Raw genomic sequence first — 22,130 nt, 5'->3', positions numbered from 1 at the left:
TATAGTTCTTTTTGAACATGCAATGAGGTTTATGGGATTTGTGTAAAAAATTGACTCTACGCTGTAAAGCTTCATGGTTTGCTTTCACAATAACAAAACTTGTATTTATTTTTATGAATCCAATACTGTTCAATAATGAACAATTATGATTTGCAGAAGGTATACACAGGTATAGCAGAGTGAAGTGGCTGACCTGAATTTGCCTCTACGTGACCACGGCACCCTGGCAATGCACCATGGTAACAAATAGAGGAACATTTCATTTTATGGGTGCAGTGGTGGGTAGATGATTACATATGTACATGTGCTGTCCATATTTGTGTGCACAAATTATAGAAATGATGGTTCCTAATATTGTTGTTGGCGGTGCGTCACATCATGAATCAACAGCTATGCTATTATACTGTTATATACAGCATGGACACATTTCCATTATTTATCGCAGAGAATACCTTAGCAACTACAAGGCGTAAATGATGTCCAGCATCACACATTATGAGCTCTTGATTTCAAGAGTTATTATTTGTATGGTGTAGGTTCATTATAAGAAGAGTAAATATATTTCATCATATTAACAAGCCAGCTGACAAAATAAAGTGTATCAGAAAGCTTGTTTCAGTTCTGCCCTATATGTCCTATATGTCCCCTGCCTGTCACATGTGTCCTCCCTCATCCTTGGTGCCCTTCGCCTCCATGTCCCTAGGGTCCCCTTGTAAGCCTACCCATGCAACCACACACACAATACCCTTCATGGGGACACAAAGCCAATGATACTGTGGTCCAATGCTCTATTCTTAACATTTGTCACTTTTATTTCTACGCTCTTTGTTCATTTCACCTCTATATGCATGACTTATCTCAAATTGAGCCCACAATTGAAATGGAAATTATCCCTATATCCTTCTGACTTTAATTTAGGGCAGTAACTTCTTACTCTTTGAGGCAGAGCTGTCATGTTTGTTGTTCCTTGGAGAATCTTATGGTTGGGCTGCCCTTTTCACCCAGGATTTTGAACATCAGATTCACTAGAGAATATTCACTCTGATGCAACAAAGGCGCTATAAATCTGAGCAGGCACGCAAGGGTTAGAACAATAAGATTGGGAAATGAGTTTGAAGCTGACAGCAGCGCACAGTGGGATTAGAATTTCTCCCATAAAACATCCTCTTATTGGTTCTTTTTATTGGTTATGGTTTTCATGCGAGCATAATCCAAATTGATTAATTAAACATAAAAATTACAATTTTCTGAAGCCATATGAGGCAGAATAACACTGCATATCACTGTCTGTTTCACTGAATCCAGTGAAGGAAGGAAAACTGCCATGAAAAACACATTCACATACAGCCTCCAGCAGAGGAAAAAAAACATACAAAGTGGAAGATGTGTGTTATAGCAGACTGTGAATGTTATTGCTTGGACATAACAATAACCAGAAATGCAGTTTTTTTCTGAATGATGACATGTAAACACATGGCAATATGAAAGAGCATGACACGCTTGGAAGCCATGCTAGTGGCAGCAAATAACAATGTGTCTGGTAAAACATCCTAAGCTCTCAGAAAAAACAGCCTCAGTCTCTTCAATGAAACCCTTGTGGTCATGTGGTGCTGAGAGAAAAAGGAGAATGATAGGCAAAGCCATAGCTTTAGGCAGGGAGTTTGCAAGGAACCTCAGCGGTGTTGGCGACTGACCTCCTATCCCCTCCTACTGGGAAAAGAACCCTGAACATACGAGATAACATTGACCTCATTGTGGGTTTGTCCTTTAGTATTAACTTTGCCGATTAATTGTCCGTGCAGCGCAAGGAGCCATTGATCACGTTCACCCAGTGGCCCGATGATGCAGTGGCCTGTTAAATAAGAAATGAACGTTGATTCCTGATGATCAGGACCTCTTATCTTTGCATCTCAATCCCCCCCTCCCCTTCCTCTTCCTCCATCCCCCATCCAAGGCTGTATGGAGGACATAATTCCCGACATTCCTCTATCTCTCCCCTGAGCCGGTCACAGGTATCATAAAAAAAGCAGATAAATATGCACATTGCCAGGGAGCAGGCAAGGATGGTGGAGATAAATGAATATTTCATGTAACCAAACACATTTCCAGAACATACAGGCTAGGCTGTGCCTTTCCGCCTGTCATCGGCAGCAAACATGAAAGAGGAGGGCTCAGGTATGGTGCTGCAGCACTCTCAACTCTGCCTGCAGCACAGGGAGCAGGAGTCGTCACTGTAATTGCTTGTACCGCTGAAGCCTGAGCTGAACTTCAATTAGGCCTGGGTACTTGCTAGGCTCCACACCTTCCCACTGTGTCTGCCAGCCACTCTTGTGAAACACAGTCTACTGTCTCAACACTACCAGGTATCAGTGCACTGTTTGAAATAATCAGGGTTTATGTTTACACTCTGCATCTGTGGATCAGTGTAATTGTTCTTTCAGCTGTAGCCCGGGCTCATCCTAGAGAGGGTGTCCGTTACGCATCACCACCAGCAACACGTTCTAGATGGGGCGATAACAGGGCATCATAAATGGGCAATTAGCCTGATGCAGCAATTCACTCCTGCTCACTGTTGTCAAGCTGCTTTCTCTAATCTTCAATGGTCATCTGATACCCCACACTTCATCAGACAGACTCCACTGTAGCCTAAAATTACAATCCCTATGGAGATAAAAGATGTACCTGCTACAGATTGTGCATAAAGGACGCCAAGCCACATTTAAACAGCAGTAGTATACAGTACATACATGCACAAAATATAAATGCAAATAAATACAGATGCAGACCGGATGTATTAGAAACGAATTTTCCTAAATCACATAAGGTAAAATCGGGTTCCAATCTTCCTTGGTTTGATTTACATCAGTGTATTCATGTGGCTGGGACCCCATCCACACTGAATCTTGATACATCTTCAACCTGCTTTGGAATTCAAAGGCCAGGTGTAAATGCAGCCGCAAAGAATGGGGTCTCTGTCCCTCTCTCTTTCTCCCTCTCTCCCTCCACCCCCATCTCTCTCACGCTATAGACAGTACAATACAGTGCGCACACACACATGAGCACACACACGGCTGTCACAACGCAAACACACACCTGTATGAACAGATAATGGCAAAATCATAGACTGCCTATGTCTATCACATCTTCAATACCCATCCTGCCTAGTGCAGGTTTGTTTGCACAAAAATGAAAAATAGATGCTGCAAGGTATGGGCTCAGGTGTTTTTAACGCCGGCCTGTGTGACTGACTGAGTTTCATTATGTGTGTGGGGAAAGAGAGACAGATACTGTGTAAAGTGTAAGCACAAGTTTGATCTGAACAGTTACAGCTGCCATAACTGTGAGTTTCTTGACAGACGAGCAGACTGTAAGACCTTACACTTCTGTTGTAAATTCACACAGTCAACTGACTATGCCAGCCACTAACTTATGATGAATGCGCCCGTCTGCTGTTACAAAGGGGGTTCTGTTTCTTGCATTTTGTAATCTAAAATGAGATTAAAAGCAGGGGAAAGGCCCATGAAATGTGTCAGGTTGGAGCTGCATATTAAGTGGTGAGAGGCTGGCTGACATGGACCTGCTGGGAGATGGTGGACACTTTGCTTGTCCAATTACTGGCTCTAGTTCAAATTGTTTGGTGAGAAGCATTCGACCTACTTCTGGACACAAAGCACCACTGCCCTGAATACAGAGAGGCTTGGGACCACGCGTGATGACAAGTGCCATTAGAGACTTTTGTCTTTGGCCTAGAAATTACACTGAGGCAACTTACCTGACAAGTGATAACTGTGTCTAAAAACATCATTTATGAATAGTGTAGTAGTACCTATATGGTTATAGCAAAGGCATGCTGGGATAAACAGGGGTAAAAAGAAATTGGTTTATTGGCTAATTGGCTTATTGAAGAGGGGCTTAATAATTATATCCAGTAATGGTAGTCTGACCTTCATAAGGTCCTTGTATTTAGTATTAGTATTATTATTAGTAGTAGTAGAAGCAGGATTTGCACTACTAGTAATGCTAGTAGTACTAGCAGCAGTAGCAGAGGTGGTAGTAGAAGTAGTAGCAGTAGTAGTAGAAGTAGTTGTAGGAGTAGTAGTAATAGTAGCAGTAGTGGTATGATCACTACAACAGAACTTTATTTGTTTAGCATTTTTTTGAAGCCGTGTCGTTTACAGACAACTTAAGCCGAGATGATGACGTTCTGAACAATAAAGCTAAAAAGGTACCAAAAGGAATAAATTTATCAAAATGTTGGAAAATGTGGGATTCCCTCCAAGGCATCATCTGTCATGAGACACTACACAACAACACTGAGAAAAAAAACTTTGAATTTGCAGCATTTCCAGGCAAAGTGTGATAAATTTGCATACACTGTAAATATTCACACTGAGGGAATCACTGTGTTAAACATGTGAGATTTATGTGCTCTCTCTTCATGTAGCCTATGTAAATGCAAAAAACACATAAATACACAAAACTAATGCACAACTGTTCCATCCACCTCCTCATCAATTACCAAAGCGATAGGTAACAACAACAACAGCAATCTTCTGATTTAAATGTGACTTTAATGTGATTTTAATCACACTCATTATAGTCGAATCAGTCATTCTATTCTTGTGTCATGTGATTTGTATAGAGCATTTGCTGATGAGCAACAGCAATCCATGTAATGGACAACAATTTTCCTTAAATGGGGAGAAGGATTGAAGAATCATGAATCATGTCTTGACTATGAAAACAAATCCTGGAAAAAAATGGATCAAAGGCTCATTTTTTTTATTCCTCTGGAGTAAATGGCCATTAAGGCCCTGAAACCAGTCTTTTATAGTCTTCCAAGGATGTTTGTAGCACCAGATGACATCACTTACCTTTTTATTGTATCAGAATACATTTGCTGAACTGACATATGCATTTTTCTTGCAATAAAACCTGAGCACAGAATATGATTTCACTATGGTTTCAAGCTGTTCTTGCCTTATTCCTACTATATATAACCACCACTGTACCTGTCACATGTGAAATGAAATGACAGTATTTCTTGCCAATAATGTGAAGAGTGAGGTAGCCTAATGCTATTCCTCACATCGTATGACAAGGTATGATTCAGTTTTCCAATTCAGTATTCAGCATGATTCAGTTTTTCTATTCAGTATTCAGCATGAGACAATGATATGCAGCTATGTAATCAGTGGCTGTTACGGACAGTGATGCAGCAGTGTTAAATAAAAAAAGTGGTTAAACTATGACCCTCACTCGGGTGATGTATAAGGCACCACTATTACCAATATAAATACAGAAAAAATCTTCTCAGAAAGGCATTAATGCTCCCCCCCTAAAATAATCTGTCCTCATATAATTTACACCAGTCTGATATTAAGGTGTATATTAAGGTTTTACCTCATATGTACTATTTTAGCCTTTAAAAAGTGGGTATAGCTGCGTATAAAAAAAGGGTTTAGGCGGATTTACCCCACATATCCCTGGTTTTAAGTAAAGGTGTTGGCTAGGTCTAGTAAATTATTCCCTATGAAAAATTGACGAGGACACGAAAACAGCAGTCGTGACTACATTTCCCTGCATCTTTCCTGCTTTTTTCAAGCTGTCATTTTCGACCAAACTACATACCAACGCGAGTCCACACAGGTAGCTACCTGTTCAAATCACGACGCCAACAGTAAGCTGCGTGTTGCCAACTTGAACAAGTGCACCAACTGAATTCAACGGGGAAAAACATCTCAACGTGAGCATTAACATTTCGCTCAGGCGTCATGAAAACACACGGAATAAAAGTAGAAACTCACCTTCAGGTACAGCTCATGTCGTGGCAACTGTTCAAAAAAAAAAAAAAAAGAAAGTTGAATTTTTCTCCACTGCTGGAGGAAGAGAGCAAAGGGAGGCTTGACGTTTCGCCGCTTTCCTGTGCAGGTTGTCTAAACTAGCAAACCTCCCCTCCTCTGGATGCTACTATCGCTCCCCCCTCCTCCTCTGTAAAAAAGTAATAGCGGTTTCTTCCCTCCTCCTCCACAAAGACAGACTCATACAAAAGCGACCCTATCGCAGTCAATAGGTTTTTAGAAAAAACCCATGGCAACGAGGAAAAACCGTGCACAACTTCCCAACGTTGTGACCGGGTTAAAACACCCCCCCTCCAATGACAGCGACATTATTCCCAAGCACAGAATGGGCAGGTTTTTACACAGGAGGAGGAGGAGGGGGAGGCAGCGAACTCCACTAGTATGGATGCTGCTGGACTAGGGAGGCTGTGGATGAGAGAAAATAAAATGTAAGTTTTGTGTGACTGATAAATGAATGTTTTGATGTAGCTTGTTGTATCTGAGCTAAAAGGACGATACATAAGACTGAAATATTCCTGTGATATCCCTATAGTGGTCGTCAATAGTGAGTTTAGTAGTGAACTAATACATTATACTTACTATTTTTTTGTATCTCCTATGCCATCACTACACTATTCCTATAATATAGGTAACCTACCTCTCCTGTGTCTGTGGTACTCAATAGTGGGTTTATAGTGACCATATGGTAGGCTACTTTATGGTGTTGTATCTATTCTTGGACTGTATTCTTAGATTCCTATAGGGAATTATACATTTGCTGTGATATTTGCATAGTACGCTATTCTTGACAATTTTACTATAGGATATTTTTAAATAGTATCCACACTCTGCTTCACACACTTCCACACATTCACAGGGAGCTGCTCTACTGTTGGTCACTGGGAGCTGCTCAGCTACACCAGAGCAACTGGGAATGCCTTGCTCAAGGGCACCTGGATAGAAGGTACAGTATTGAGGGAGGTGAGAGTGTTTTTCATTCACTTCCTCCAGCCAGACAGTCACAAGTCCACTTTTGTAACCGCTACTGCTGCCGGATCACTATAACTCTTTTTCATTAGTGTACAAACTAAAACTAAAACACCGCAGACAAAATCAAATAAGTATATCAACAGCGTACCTTCCTTTGATCATAATGTGAGCTCATGTACTGGGTAGTAGTAGTCCCTATAGGAGTGTGTGATTTCAGCACCTCTGACAGCAGCGGGATCATTAGGGACTCTATGTGTCAGCGGAGTGGGCAGTGAAGGTCAGCTGGAAATCAATTTATCTTCCACCCGGAAAAACCCCTACATAGAAATGAGCGGATGGGAAGGACTACTCACCACTGCCAGTAATGTTAAGAAGCCCACTGTCCATCACCTCTGACTCAGTGTGTCATCGCTTATCAGTTAGATATATAACACAGTACAAGTGTTATCATTGATATATCGTCCTGTTTTTGTTGTCGGACATCTGCACCGCCATAAAAAGTGATTTGATTCAGTGTCAAAAAATGCTAAGAGGCCAGGAAATATGTTGTATAGTAGTGACATCAAAAAGACAAAATGATAGCTAACAAGCTAACGTAGCACCCAGTGACACTCGTTTGTGTCTTTCGTGCCACCAATTTTGAAAATGCCAAAGATTTGCTCTGATCTTCTGTAACACTAATACAAAATACGCTTTAAAAAATAGTCTGGGGAAAATAGGCTATCACTATAGGTGATCATTCTTTAGCCATAGTTGTTAGCCAGTTAGCAGGTGTAAGGCAACAAAATATGTGAAAGAAGAAAAGACAAAGATGTTGAATTCATTATAAGAATACAGGAAAAAGTTATGACTCGGTTGATTTGAAGAGACAAAAAACATGAATTTTAAAATTGGTGTTAACGAGGAGTCTCCTCATTAACGTGTCTGCCTTTCCCTTCTTTCCAGTCACATCCTTCCACTCTATTTCTATCTCTAACGGGATGCCAGTGTCATTAGCATTATGTTCAATGAGCAGTGATGAGTTGCAGTATGGAAAATAACATCTGAAACCTGTCTGAAAGGATAGGGCTGTATGCATTTGAATTTATTCAACTAATGTTTGTTGTTGTCTCAGCTACCACTAGTCTCTTGTTAGTGAATGCTTGCTTTCATTTTTGTTTTTTGCATTAGCTCATCATAACAACAGTGCTACTAATCTGTACATTGAAATTATTTTGTTCTACACACTGTGTAGAGTTAGTGAACGTAGTAGAGTAGCTCTGCTGGAAGCATTGCCTTGGCAAATATTTGCCTAAATCAAGAGGGAGAGGGATTCCCCACTGACTGGCTGGTATACATTTTCTTTGCTATGCAGGAAACCTGGGTTTGAACAATGAGAGGTCAAAAGGGGGGTGAATGTAACAGAGTAGCCCTTGATATAGTCCTGTTAGAAGCCCAAATATCTAACCCTATCTAACCCTAACACTGGCTTGTCCAGGGTGGATTCCTCTTCATCCAACTGGTACCATAGGTGCTTGGAAGACTCAGATACGAACCTGATCTGTTACACAAATAAGGGAAATGAACAGATTGACGAGAATCCAAATAACCTGATTTAGGGTATCACCATCACACTGACTGGATTACATAATGGCCTTGACTGAGCAATAAATGTAACAAGATATTTTGGTGAGGTGCTCCATGTTACAGTGAGTGCTCTATCCCATCAAATTAGATTTCTTGGATGTCCAAGAGCACCTGCTTCCTTTTTGAGCAGGAACTGCCTCATCTATAAGTGGTAAATGTGATTGCCTAAGGCCCACGTTGGCCTTGGGGGGGCCTAGGATAAAAGGTAAAATTGCATGTAAGTAAATACTGTATGTTCTGAATTTTGCAGATGCAGCCATTCTAAAAGACTAACTTTCTTCACCCAAGGTGCATTAAAACAAACTATTGCATTCTGCTCAATGAACTATGCTTGTTGAAGAAAAATAATTTGGAATAAAACTGTTTATTTCTCAGCTGCTTAAAGAAATCAAGTTGCACTCAAAAGTCCATTATAATTCTCCAATTATTTTAATAAACTTAAAGGAGCAGCAGGGGAGCAGGTGATTTTTCAGCTGCTTATACCAGACATAAGGAATGGTCTGACAGCCAACAATTTTAGACACAAGAGATTTGTGTCAAATTGCCTATTTAATCCGCATATGCACATTATAGTTGGATGAATGTACGTATACTTCAGTAAAGCAGGCTATAAAATACCAAGTAATGATGGAGTATTTCTCAGGTAGTTTCTTTGCCTTGGACGTAATATATTCTCAAAGCTGGCCCACATAATTTCTTGGGTGATATGCTGTGCGTGAACCTTAATGGCTGCAGGGAAGCAAACCCAAGATATGAAATCATGCTACCTCCATCCTCCCCCAACCAGACAGGGCAGCGCCTCATTACGTGACAGCGCATGTAAAATTTCCAACGGAGACTGAGCGAGGGGAAAAGAATGAGCTGGTGCCGTCAAAGTAGCGTTGGAAAACAGAGGGTACCTCTGTCAGAGGTGTCAAAGTTCACGGGCAGAGCATGAATGAATGCGCCCCCCATCGTCCCGCTTCCGTCTTGTTTTTCTGGTGTGTTCCCCCATCCCTCTCTCTCTCTCTCTCTCTCTCTCTCTCTCTCTCCCTCCTTCTGTATCGTGGAACATCACTGTGGGGCAGAAATCCCCTCATTGACGTCTGCAGGGCTGCATAATGAGAATAAATGAGCTGGAAGTAAATATGCAGGCTGTGTGCTGCTTGCCGGTCTATACCAGTCAGCCCATAGGCTTTCATCAAAAATTAAGATGGATTGTGTTGCCAAAAGCCTATAACAATGCTGCACTGTGTTTTATTTATCTAACACTGAATTCAAGGGCTATTTTAAAAGATTAAGCATGCGCCTTCAGTCTAATTTGGAACATTTTGTTTACGCGCTCGTTGTTGATATCCATTTTACAAGTGAACAAGATGATCCAATATGTTTAATTGCATTTGCACTTTGTCACTTCACACCTACACAGACAAACAGCAAACATGTGGCATTCATTGCACTGGGAGGAAGGGTATTCAGCCTTGTAAAACAGTGGTGGTCTACTGATGTGGATCACCAACTTCTCTCAGTAGCTCCTCCCTCCCCCCAGCCTCTCGCTTAGCTTGTAGCTCCATTGGTGGCTGCATTTTATGCAAAACAGGCCACATAGGCATTTTTTAGATTCATTGCTATAGAGCAGACTCTCCTTGAAAGGCCATGCGGGAAAAAAAAGATAACTTTAATAGGAAAAGGAGTAAATACAAAAGCATGCCATATGCAACGCAAGGCCCCACGCTTGAAGTATTCATGAATATCATCAAGGCAAACATGACTTACTGTTATGACATTTGATGAGTAGCTCCGTTAGTCTGACTGCAAACTCCACACTCCAGAATGGATTCGCTGCCTTTTTGATAAAAATGGAAACAGGGCAACATAGCGTGGGCTAAAACTCACACGCCACAGATGTAAGCAAACAATTGTTCTTTTTTTTCCTCAATAAGTTGTCAGGGTGGATTAAACTCCTGGTTGTCAGCTCTGAAGCCACTGGAGAGAAAACACAAATCTCTTTTTGAAAGAGAGTTCTATCAAGTGTGCGTGCTCTCAGCTGCAAGTTGTTCACTCACAGCTGTTGGTCCACAAAAAAATACTCCACAGATATGAACATGCAGCACATTTGATTGTTCAATCATACACGCACACGCATGCACACACACACACACACACGCACACACACACACACACACACACACACACACACACACACACACTTTCCAAAAGGGTTATCAGGTGATGTGATTCTGCTTAGTCAGAGTTAGGGTTTACTATCCTTTATGTATTTCCTGAGAAGATTGAGAATTTGACAGTGAGTGATTGAGTGATTTAAAGTAAAAGGTAGCAATCTGTTAGTTTGTCCTCTGTGTGTGTCCTGGTTTATTTTAGCCATCCAAATCAATTCTGGTGTCACGGAAATCAATTCTGGTGTAGAAATTGGCGAGCATTAGTCCACAAGCCATCATGATGCTATGCCTACTACCAGCATTGCTCCAACATATACAGTATGCAAAAAGAAAGCGTCACATCTTGTGTGTCTCAATACATCACAGTGGTCATCAGAAAGCGCTGGGTTTAATTTCAAGGCAGATTAAACATAAAACTGTATTTATCGAGTCCATTGAGTCCCTGCATACTAGAAGACATTCCGCAATACAAATTGCAGAGGTCCGACATGCCCTTGCAACTATACATTTTTTATTTCTTTTCTTCGTACATGTAAGCCTCGGTAGAACCATGCACACGAGACCTCTGAATAATATAGTGTTATTATGAAAAGCGTATCAGTGTTGTACATGTAAGGATCCTCCTACAGGAACCAGCCAAGGAACCCATAAAGGTTCTAAGCTGAATTTTTCATTAGTGCTGTAGGCTATATTGCAGGAATACATCATCATGGGTGTAGTCACTGAAGAGTCTTGGGCAGAATACATGCAGTATAATCTTAGGGGCAGTTGTGATTTATCGCATGGCATGTTTTTACACCCAAAGCCATAGATAGACTTTCAATGGCACGGCTCTCACCAATCCACTTGACCAGAATAAAGCAGAGCCTCCCCCCACTCGCCACCATGAGAATGTCTGAGCAACATCTGTAGCTTCCCTGTGGCTTCTGATGAACACCCTCATAGCCCCTCCCAGTATTACACAGGATGTGCTGGAGGCGCTGCCATAGTTTTCAATTTGTAATTAATATCAGCAGCAGGTTGGGAGAGGGCGTTTTCCTGTGGCAGATTGCGCTGTGCGTAGGCGCTCTCCCCAGAGAGCAAGCATGCTCTGCGAGTGGAGCTTCATCATATGCCTTCGTGGAATCATTTACTCTTAATGAGGGAGACAAGGAGCATCCTCTCACCCAATAAAGACTGGGAGATACCGTGGTGTCTGGATGAAGGCAGGAGGGGGTTCACAGTATGAGGGCTGTTTCCATAGCAATCCAAATATTGCAGAGATGAAATTTGAGCAGAGATAGGAGACCGGTGCCAAAAGACTGTCAATCATTTAACAAAGGAGGAAACAGGGAATACGCTTTCCCCTCTATTCCTAATATAACCGCTGGTCCACTTGATAAAGATGAAGTGTTATCATTCGGTGTGAGCATGTGCGCTTGTGGTTGTGGTTGTGTGTGTGTGTGCTGCAGCTTATGTGGTGAAGTGAGGAAGTGAAGAATATGCTGTGACCATTGTGAAGAAAGAGACAATGGATTTGACCTTGATGCTGTATCCATTCTCCAGTTCAATAACCAAAGTTATTTTATTTGCTGTCCTTTGCCACTGAAAGACGGAGATGAATCAGTATGTGCAGCAAAGGCACCCAGGACTATTACAGCAAATGTTGAGGAGTTCACATTGCTATTGCCATTGAAAATATTGTTAAGCAGAGACCTGAAGTGAGCAATTCTGGGCACAGCCCATATGTTTCACATGTGGAGTGGCTTACACAGATCTAACACAGTTGTAAAGAATGTGATTGACCATGCTGTGCAGCGAGAGACATGAAGCACTACAGCAAAGTGGATGGCCCGGACTCATCACTCTGCTCCTGTGAAAGAATTTACCATACGATAATTAAATTTCTCAGTGGATGGATGCAACACAATGACTGTGTGATCATGCAAATAATTGCCTTTCCGCTTCTGCTCCGGCAGATTGGTCGACGGGCACGGCCATATCAGATCTCTGAGAACACAAGCAAGACCTCACATTTGCAGAGAGCGACGTTTGTTTATTAGAATCCATTATTGTCTGAACGGATGCTCGGCGAAAACAACATCAACAGCTCTCCCGATAAGAGGGATGTCGTACAGCGGCTTTATCGCAAACCGAGGGAAGCGTCACGCCCGCTCGGCCCGGCCCGGCCCCGCAGGCGGCGGCGCGGCGTTCTTCCGAGTGCACCGCGTCGTTCCAAGACGAGATTCGAAGGTGTGAATGATGCAAGAATGTTGCACTTTCAGGGCTGGTGCGGCGCTCTCACCGTTCACTCCCAGGGGAGGTTCATAAGAGGGTAATAGAATTGGGCCCACGGGATAACAGCGGTGTTATTTTGTCTGTTTCAATTAAATGTCTTCCCCCGTCCCCCCCTCTATCAGAGGGGGGGACGTGTTTGGTAGCAGGACAAACGCTGGCCACAGGGGAGGAGGTAGGGATCGGTAATAACCAGAGGAGTGGATTTAAAGGAGTCTACCAACAAATCAATAACACTGGAGCCAGGACCCCATCTAATCAAGACTAAAGCCCTGGGGCTAATTAAAAAGGAACAATGGGAATCGATAGAAATAATCCTTTCATATTCACTGTCTTCCCACTTGCCCTTTGATACCTGGAGCGGTACACAGGGAGAATTCACAGGATCTCCTGTTTTCCGCCGATGACTGTGGGAATGAATTTACAGTACACACCAACCTGTGGGCATAAATACACACGACAAACCAATGTCTGTGTGGTGCGTGAGAGCCGTTGCATTTGCATCAGATTTTGCACATAGGATGATCAATGGTATCGTGACATTTTTAAAGTGTGGCAAGTGACATTTTCAGCCTGCGGCGAAATCATTTTAGTAATTAGGAGACATTGTGTGTGTATTCAAGTGTGTCCTGATAAGCCCTTATGATGAATGACTGTATTTTGTAATTGGAACCAACGGTCGACACCCAATGCGAGCGGAGGAAATGAGGTATACACTCTGACCGGGCCAGGCTCAGCAAAACCACACACACAAATCAAAGAGTTTTGTTTGGACGGGCTGGTGTCCGTCTGCAGCATGTTTCCCTTCGCAATTACAGCATGTTCTCGTCCCCCGTGTTCCTCCAGTCGAGACAAGACGCGTCCTGGATCTTGTTACCCGGGGGCCGATGTGGACACATGATCTGTGTGGGGGTCAGTGTGTTAGTGAGGGAGAGAGAGAGATTCACAGAGGCACCGTCAGGAAGCCGGTTGATGTCACTTTGACAGAGAACAGAGCGGGCCGTGTCGGTGTCAGCGGGGAAGCCAGACACTCCGACAGACACACACACACACACACACACACACACACTCCTCCCTCCCTTCCTCCTCCTCCCTCTCCCTCACAGTCCCCTTTCCTTCACCACCTTGCTCTGTCCATCCGAGTCATGAATACACACTGCTCCTAACAGATAATGTATGTGTAATCATGTGTCGCCTTGATGAAACCTCATTATCCCTCTAATGACACTGTTCGGTAGTTAATAGTTTGTAATGAGAATGAAGTTGAGAAGTAATCGCCGATGTGTTATTCAGCGGCTGAAAGAGGACAGAGTGAATGAGGGATTTTTTTTTTTTTTTTACTTTTTCTCCTTTTGCTTCAAGTCTGAAAGGAGATGGCTGGTGCAGTTGCCATGGAGATATAGGCTACGTGGAATGCAGGAAGTCAATTAGCAATCTGGCTGCATCTCATTAAATGTTGTCTGGCAGCGGTGTGGGGCTGAGTTTGGGATTTACTTTTTTGAACGGGAAGATTTACTCTTATAAGCATTCATGGATTTTCTTATCCCGCGGTGTGCTTCAGTGAACAATGGTCAGTTAACAATCTGTGCATCTGTGACCTGTCACCAGCGTGAAGGTTGGCGACTCGGGGCTCCTTTTAAAGGCTCTAATGCGGCCATTGTAGATCTCAAATGAGGTATAATCTGGATAGACCACATGTGTTTGTCTCCACTCCCTCTGTTGGAGCCAAAGGTGCTGGAGGCTTGGGGGGACGGTCACAAAGGGCCCCCGCTCATAAATCTGTCTGTGCCACAAAGTACTTGAAAGACACACATACACACACACACTTAACCTGATGTGATTTGCATGAGCTTCCAAAAAAAAAAAAAAAATCTGAAGAAGTTGCTTGCAGCTCTGTTGTGTCTCTGAGGAGCACAGGGTGGAGCACAAGCAGCACCAGCACAGTGAAAACCTCTTCATGCGGCAGACAGCAGCTCCTGATATTGCAGCATCAATTCCAAGCAGCGGTAATGAAAAGCAATATTGATTTTGTTTTTACCAAAGGTGGCGGGAAAAAAAAAAGCAGCGCTTATCATCACCGCTTGATATTATCATAGCGCTTATTAGGTCACAAGTATCCGGGAAAATGCTAATGCATCCTCTCTGTCCATTATCACTGCCTTGGCCGGTCTTACTGTGGGACCTGATGAATCCACCAGCAGCAGACTCCCATTCATTCGTGCGAGCCTCCCGGCAGCAGCGAGGCTTCCCGTCATTGTGTGTGATAGGCAGATGACATCAGCGTGCCCTCCGGGGGCTCGGGGGGGATGCGGCATCTCTTCCTCATCAAGCAAAATAAAGGAGGACTTTGATGGTATCATCTCGGAGTCGCAGCCCCCACACTGTCACTGTCACGCCGACAGGAGACTTCCATTTCCCAGTAATCGAGTTTCTGTCTCGCCTCTTTGTGTTCAGATGAAGCTCTGATGAAGCCCCCCCCCCCCCCCCCCACTCTCCCTATAGCATAGCCTCCCCCCCCTCTCTCACTGTGTTTGTGACTTATTTCTCACTTCAATACACATAATGAATATTTATTGCACAAACTTAGCAGTGAGAGTCCTTGTGTTGCAATGTCGGTTGGACTATTTCCCCCTTTCAATTGGAATAAGAGCTTGCTTATTTCATTTACTAACAGGTGGAGGTAGCGCTGCGTGTTGATTTGCAGGATGTGTGCATGCTGTGGGCTGTGAGCATTTTAAAAAAAAAATGAAAAAAAGGCTTCTTCTCGACAGTGTTAAACAATGTTTTTTTTTAGATCGCTACGGCCTAAGCTGTTGTGCTCTGGTGTGTTGAATAGCTCATAGGTTGCTCAGTCTTAGCCTTTGATAAGTAGATTTACATTTGCCCTGTGCTAATTGTTTGGGTGCCGGTTTGACCTTGCATTAGCGGTAAGATCACTAATGTGCTTATGGCTTCCTGTTTGGTAGTCTACTTTGTCAAACATTATCTTAATCCATACAAGATCATGCAAATTTGAAGGTGAACTGTTGACCGAAGATAACCTCAGCTCTCCTTTCAATGGCCACAAATTGATTCATGGATCAAGATCCACTAAAACTATCAAAGAGAGCCTTTCCAAATGCAGCCCCTTTTCTCCACCCGCAGAAAGCTGTGCTTGTAAAATTGTCTTCTGCTCCCCTCTGTTGGCAGATTCAAGAATCACAATGTTTGAGCAAAGCCTCGGCTCCTTTCATTTTGTTGTCTCACTCGCCCCCCTCTGGCTGTATTTATTCCCACACACTGTAGGGCAGGTCCATTTACAAATCCAGCATCACGCAAAAACCAGACTGGAACTTTATTTGATCTATACTGATGGGCAGAGTGAAAATTATTATTATTTTTACACTTAATTTTATCATCCAGGTGTTATCACACAAAATTATACTACTTTGAATCATTCAGTTAGGGGGAATAGTCAAAAGGCTGAAAATGATCAAGCATCATAATTCATTAGCACCTTCCCACAGAGGTGAAGGGGAGAATCTCACCAATGAAATGAAAATGTGACACTTTTTTTTTTTTTTTGTCATTATTCGCTTCAAGCGCTCTTGACTTTGAGTCCCCTTGCCTCTGGGGTCTTGCCATTATTTTTCCCACCATTTTCCCTTGAATATATAATTAAAGTCCTTTTTCTACTGTGTCAGCAGGGGGTATTACAGTGGGTCAATAGCCTAGTGATTTAACACTGGGGAGATGAATCCAAAGAAGGACTGGTATTCATGCCCTTGAGCAAGGTTCTTGTCCTTAATTGCCCTAGTAAAAATACAGTTGCTGTGTTAAAAACACATCATATATCTAAAAGAGTTATTGGACTGGGATTGTTATTAATGAACTCCAGCAGCGCTATCATCCTACTTTATAGTAGCAGTAACATAAAGAAGCCTATTTTTTTCCCCAGCGCAGCCCTATGCAAAGTAGGGCTGGTCAGTGATTGCTTGGTAATTCATCCTGTTATATATAAACTTCTGGCACACCACCTCGTCCAGGGGGAGAAACGGAGCATAAAAAAGCGTACAGTATGCTGACTGTTTGGATTCTTTTTAGCGAGAGAAAAAATTGTTGCATTTAACATTCTCCCCCCCCCAAGGTGCCGGGAGCAACAGCGCTGCCCCTGTCTGAAGCGCACAGCGAGCCACTAACACAGACACGTATGGAAATGTACAGCATCTGCCCTCCCCCTCAACGCTAGTGCTAATTCCCATAAAGAAGAGGTCTGAACTCCGCTCTCACCCACGGCAGCTTCACACCAGCACAGCCTCCTGCCATGTGTCAATGCCAGTCTAATCTCACACCCCACACCATCTGCCGCCAGCCCCCCAATTTGGCATCCATTGCTCTGCGGGGAGAGCGACCAAGCATGCAATTCACGCCTCTGCGCATATTGACCACTTTCACTGATGCTGACTGGAGCGTGCAGGTCGTCAACACACACATACACAGGCAACTCTTCCTACTTTCTAATGTGCACCATTCTATAATATTCAAAAGAGTTTATGGCTGTTATGAATGAATGCATTATCTGGGTCTTCATCCAGCAGTCACAGTGAGTGTGTTTTGGCTGCAGAGGCTGTATGCGGTCCGAAACAATGGTCAGTGTGACATGCCGGCTTAATTTTTTTTGGACTGCTGTGGATTTTTTTTTTTTTCTTTCTTCAGTTTTTGCAGCCTTTGCCCCCTCACTTTCTCTTTTGTTGTATTTGAAGCTGTGCCACTGCAACCTCAACATGTTCAGAAAGTGCACCACAGGTTTCTCTCAGAGGCTCAGAGTGACAAAATTTGCTGTTGACTACAGTCAGTCAAAGACACAAACCATTCCTTTTAACATATATATATATTTAAATATACCTGTGTACGTGTCACACTCGTGAATCAATGTAATCATGTAAATGGCCTCATAAAAATCCTATTGGTGTGAAGTCCAAGAAAGATATTAATCCATAAAGTCGTCTTCCATATGAAGTTTTCAAGTTACATCTAAGTTTGTTATCACTGTTTTTTTTTAGCAGTCAGTGCAGTTATTCTTTGCCGAAAACACTAAAAATGATCTGCAATGACCCAGTGCATTCAATCGAGTTTAAGAAACATCATCAACAACAACATTAAAATACGCAAAGCAAATACTAAAAATTAAATATCATCAGCCAGGGCAGCAAGGTAAAATACAAGTAATCAAGACATTCATCAAATATTAACATTGTCATCATCACCATCACCACTGTCACTGCATCATCTCTTCATCCCCAAACTGAGTAGTGCAATATCCATAGGCATGAATGAATGTTTATAGCTGTTTGTCTAACCTTGGGGTACCAAAGCCTGCAAACTGCAAAGCTGATCTTTCTGCTCATATATATTATTTTGGCAAGAGGATTTTTTTGACTTGACACCAAGATGACCAAACTAGCAGATACATGAAAAAGGTAGGACAGGACTCAGCATAAGGTTTGTAAAACAAGGTCATCTGTATTGCTCTCAAAATTCAACTTATCTATCACAGTTCCAAGATAACAAAGATGGAAGAATGCAACACCAAACACTTGAGACATGTAAAGCGACATCCACACACAAGCAACTGTGGCCAACTGCTCAGACTCCATTCAGTCAGCATGTGATTACCTGACAGAACAGATTTACCTCTGAACAATAGGGGATAAGTGAACAAAAAATGTGACCACACAGACTCTCACACTGTGTTGATGATCATGATTTTGTTTATTTAGATTTGCATGTGTGTGAAAGTTACTTAACACATATAACATAAAATATACTTAAAGTGCCGATCTGCAAGATTGATTTTTATCACCTGTCAATCAAACTTTTTCCTTGGATTTTCTGTTAATGCCTGTTCAACCATGGTGGCTATCACTGCTCATGCTAACTACCCAGTTCTTCTTCTGTTTATTCCAAACAAACCAGACACATAAAACACATCACTTCCTGTGCGGCAGAGGATTTTTCCCAGGAAAGAGCTACCAGACACTAGATGTTTTAGAAGATGTTTTATCACTATTGTGGTACATCATTCCGGTGATAGAGAGTAACAAAGCAGCCATTTATTTGAGCCTTGCTCAAATTACTTGCTCTAAGCTTAGGCCATGTGAGAGCATCTGTTTGTCTGAGGACTAATTGAAAACATCTTGCCTCATAAAACCTGTAAAGTTAGTTGTGACGAACTAAGCAAATGCAAACCACATACCTTGAATGATTTGAACAATTTCTATGGATTTAGTTCTTGCTCAGCTGGTGCTATGGGACTAACAGAAGAAATCTTGCATTCTGCATGCATCACAGATACATGGATTAGCTATATACTCACAGGGAAGGGATGGAGAAACACATTTTCACGTTTATTAGAAAAGCTTTCCATAGTTCTTAATGGATCGTTCTCAGGCAAGAGGCAGCTACAACAAGATGCATATTATAAGGGTACATTTGATTTAAAATCTATAGAATGCTATAAGACATTTTTGCTCCTCTTGCTGGGAGAAGTGTTCTTAACCTTCAATGACAATGCCCAGAGATCAGCCTTGGGTGCTGAGCATGGCAACATGGAGGAGGCCATAGCTGGCTGTGGCCTGTGATGAAAGACTTTTCAGCCTTGTGAAAAAAAAAACGAATGTGTAGCAGGGCATAACAGCAGGGCCTTGATGCAATAACAACATGTGTCCATAATCTCCGCCCTCACAAACTGCCGCTGCAGATATTTAATCACAGAATGTGAGCACATTTTGTATCCTACTTTACCCTCGCTAACAAGGCCAACAGACCTCCCAATTATTGTAGCCGTCAAGACCACTTCTGGAGGGCTTCGGTCTTTAAAAAAGGCAAAAGTGAGCAGCAGAAGGCCTTATTTGATTAATCGGCGCAGCCAGTGTGAAGTGTGTGGCAGGCCCAGAGGGAGCGGGGCAGCGGGTAGGGAGCAAGCACCCGGGCTGGCTGGAGAAGCACCGAGGAAGGCTGTTGACAGTCCCCAACCTCATTAGAGGGCTAGTCAGAGGCGGCTTGTTGCGGTGCAGTCTGGTGGAATGTGTCTCCACTGAAACACTGGAAGGGCTCGGAAGCCTGCTGGTGCGTTGTAGCCGTGTCAAGCCTGAGAGCTGAGCCGGAGCCTGTTTGTACCGCTGCACTGTTTTGACATTAATTATCCTCCCACAGCCCATAGGCCGCAGTCCGTAGCCGGCTATCGAGAACTTGCTCTACAGTGCTGTCTTTAATTTCCGATGTTACTTTGGAGATTTTCTTAAGGACTTGCGTGGGAGCTAGGTTAGCACTTCTGTCTATCTGGGGAGTTTTCACTTCCAATTTCCCTGTCAGAAATGAGACACCTCCTGTCTTTGGGTTGTAGAATTTCATTTAATATTTTGTTTTGATGTCAAAATGTGTCTTGACTACTCAAAATATGTAATATGAACTGTAATTTCATCAGCCAAGCGGAGTTTTTACGCCGTGATGCAGAGACAGCCGAGTGAATGTGTCTGAATAAAACAGATACTACAGCAGCTCTACTGTAAAACACTGGCCTGGCTCCAGTGTCCCAGAACTGGGCTGGGCCCCGGCACCGCTGGTGACATCCTGCAGCTCAGGTAATGTGAGACAAAACTGACAGAGCAATAACATTTCTGCCGTCTCAAAACGGCCGGGATGGGAGCGAGGTGCATCCACCGGAGCAGACGGGGAGGTGAAGGCGGCACGCGGGTACTTATTCATCGCAAGCTTCAATAAAATGGGCTAGAATCAGCCAAGCCCGCCTCATAACCTCGGTTTAACTGCGGCAAAACAAATTAATGCGGCTTCACCTGAGAGAACACACATCACCGGCGAATAACCTGTTGCGAGATAAAAGTACTGTAAAACGAAGAGAGCCGGGGCGTTCATTTTTTCCAAGTGAGAAATGGTGTTGTGATGCACCCAGATTGCACGAGTGAATACAACAATGCCTCAGCGCTCCCCGGAGAGAGAAACATTACACTATTTACGGCTCCGCTCCGTCCCAAGAAGCAGCTCTGAAAAACAACCTGTGTCACTCGCCAATGGGATCCAGGGCCAAACTGATTGCAATGCGAGAGACAATTATCAGAGTGGGGCGACATGGAGAGGCGGCGCGGCAGCTCTCCGCCCGCCTCCTCGCCGCTGCACCGCACACCACACCACAGCACACCGCACCACAGCACACCACACCACACCACAGCACCGACAAGGGCCTCGTCTCGGCAGTGATGCAGTGGTGAATAAAAAGCACATGAGCACGCTATGAACTCCAGCTGGCGTAATAAGAATAGTAAAATAAGGAGGAGATGCCGTAAAAATGGGCAACACATTTAAGAGAAGATAGAGAAAAAACAATAAATAAAAGCATAACGAGACAAGAATGAAAATGGGCATTATTAAAAAATAATTACATAAAAGCAAATCTATAAAAATGTGTTTTAAGAAGTCATTTCATAAGGTTATACTGATTTAGCTAGCTTAAGTTCCTCATACGTACACATACATATACATTTAAAGAACAGCATTCGTGTAAGTTCTATTTCCCTGAAAGCACCATTTTCATTTAATTACCTTTGATACTGAGTTTTGATACTACATACTATAATGTACACTATGACTTTATATTATATGGTTTTCTGTGCTTTAAACAGGTGAGTCAGCTCTGCTTTTCACAAGTCAAATAATGGATGAAGTGAGTTCAGATGGTTTTACCCTCAATGACATCCAAGGACTCTTTATCCAGCCTCACAGATGAAGATGGCTTTTGAATTACAGTGATACACAAGTTAATGTCGTCTCCTCTGGAAACATGCCTACTTCAGATTACTTCCTGGACTAGAGTTTGCACTGAAGTTAATGATAGTGAATATTTTGTGCCAATATTCAGCATCTTTAAATTTGCTCTGAAAAAACACTGAAACAGTATTTAGACCATCATGTGACACACCACACCTATTCAATAGTAAGCAACACTCTAGTATACATTACTGCCTTTAAATGAAGGATTCATTTACATAAAACATTGCTGAACAATTGAATGAATAAATAATACTTGCAACGATCAAATTTCATTGCAGGTTTTACAGACTGTTTTTATGCAGCTGTGGTCAGGGAGGAACCTCCATCATACCAGGGAACCAATATATATGATATAATAAAAGGCCAATATTGGCCTTATACATATATTAGGAGAACTCTATATTGGTCTAACCCT

The sequence above is a fragment of the Centroberyx affinis genome, unplaced genomic scaffold (assembly GCF_046629955.1).
Source record: "Centroberyx affinis isolate AG114_WGS23_722 - 3 ecotype Tasmania unplaced genomic scaffold, CSIRO-AGI_Caff_v1 ptg000209l_1, whole genome shotgun sequence".
NCBI classification, from domain to species: domain Eukaryota; kingdom Metazoa; phylum Chordata; class Actinopteri; order Beryciformes; family Berycidae; genus Centroberyx; species Centroberyx affinis.
The sequence above is the reverse complement of the archived record's forward strand: the minus strand, read 5'-3'. Positions refer to the sequence as shown.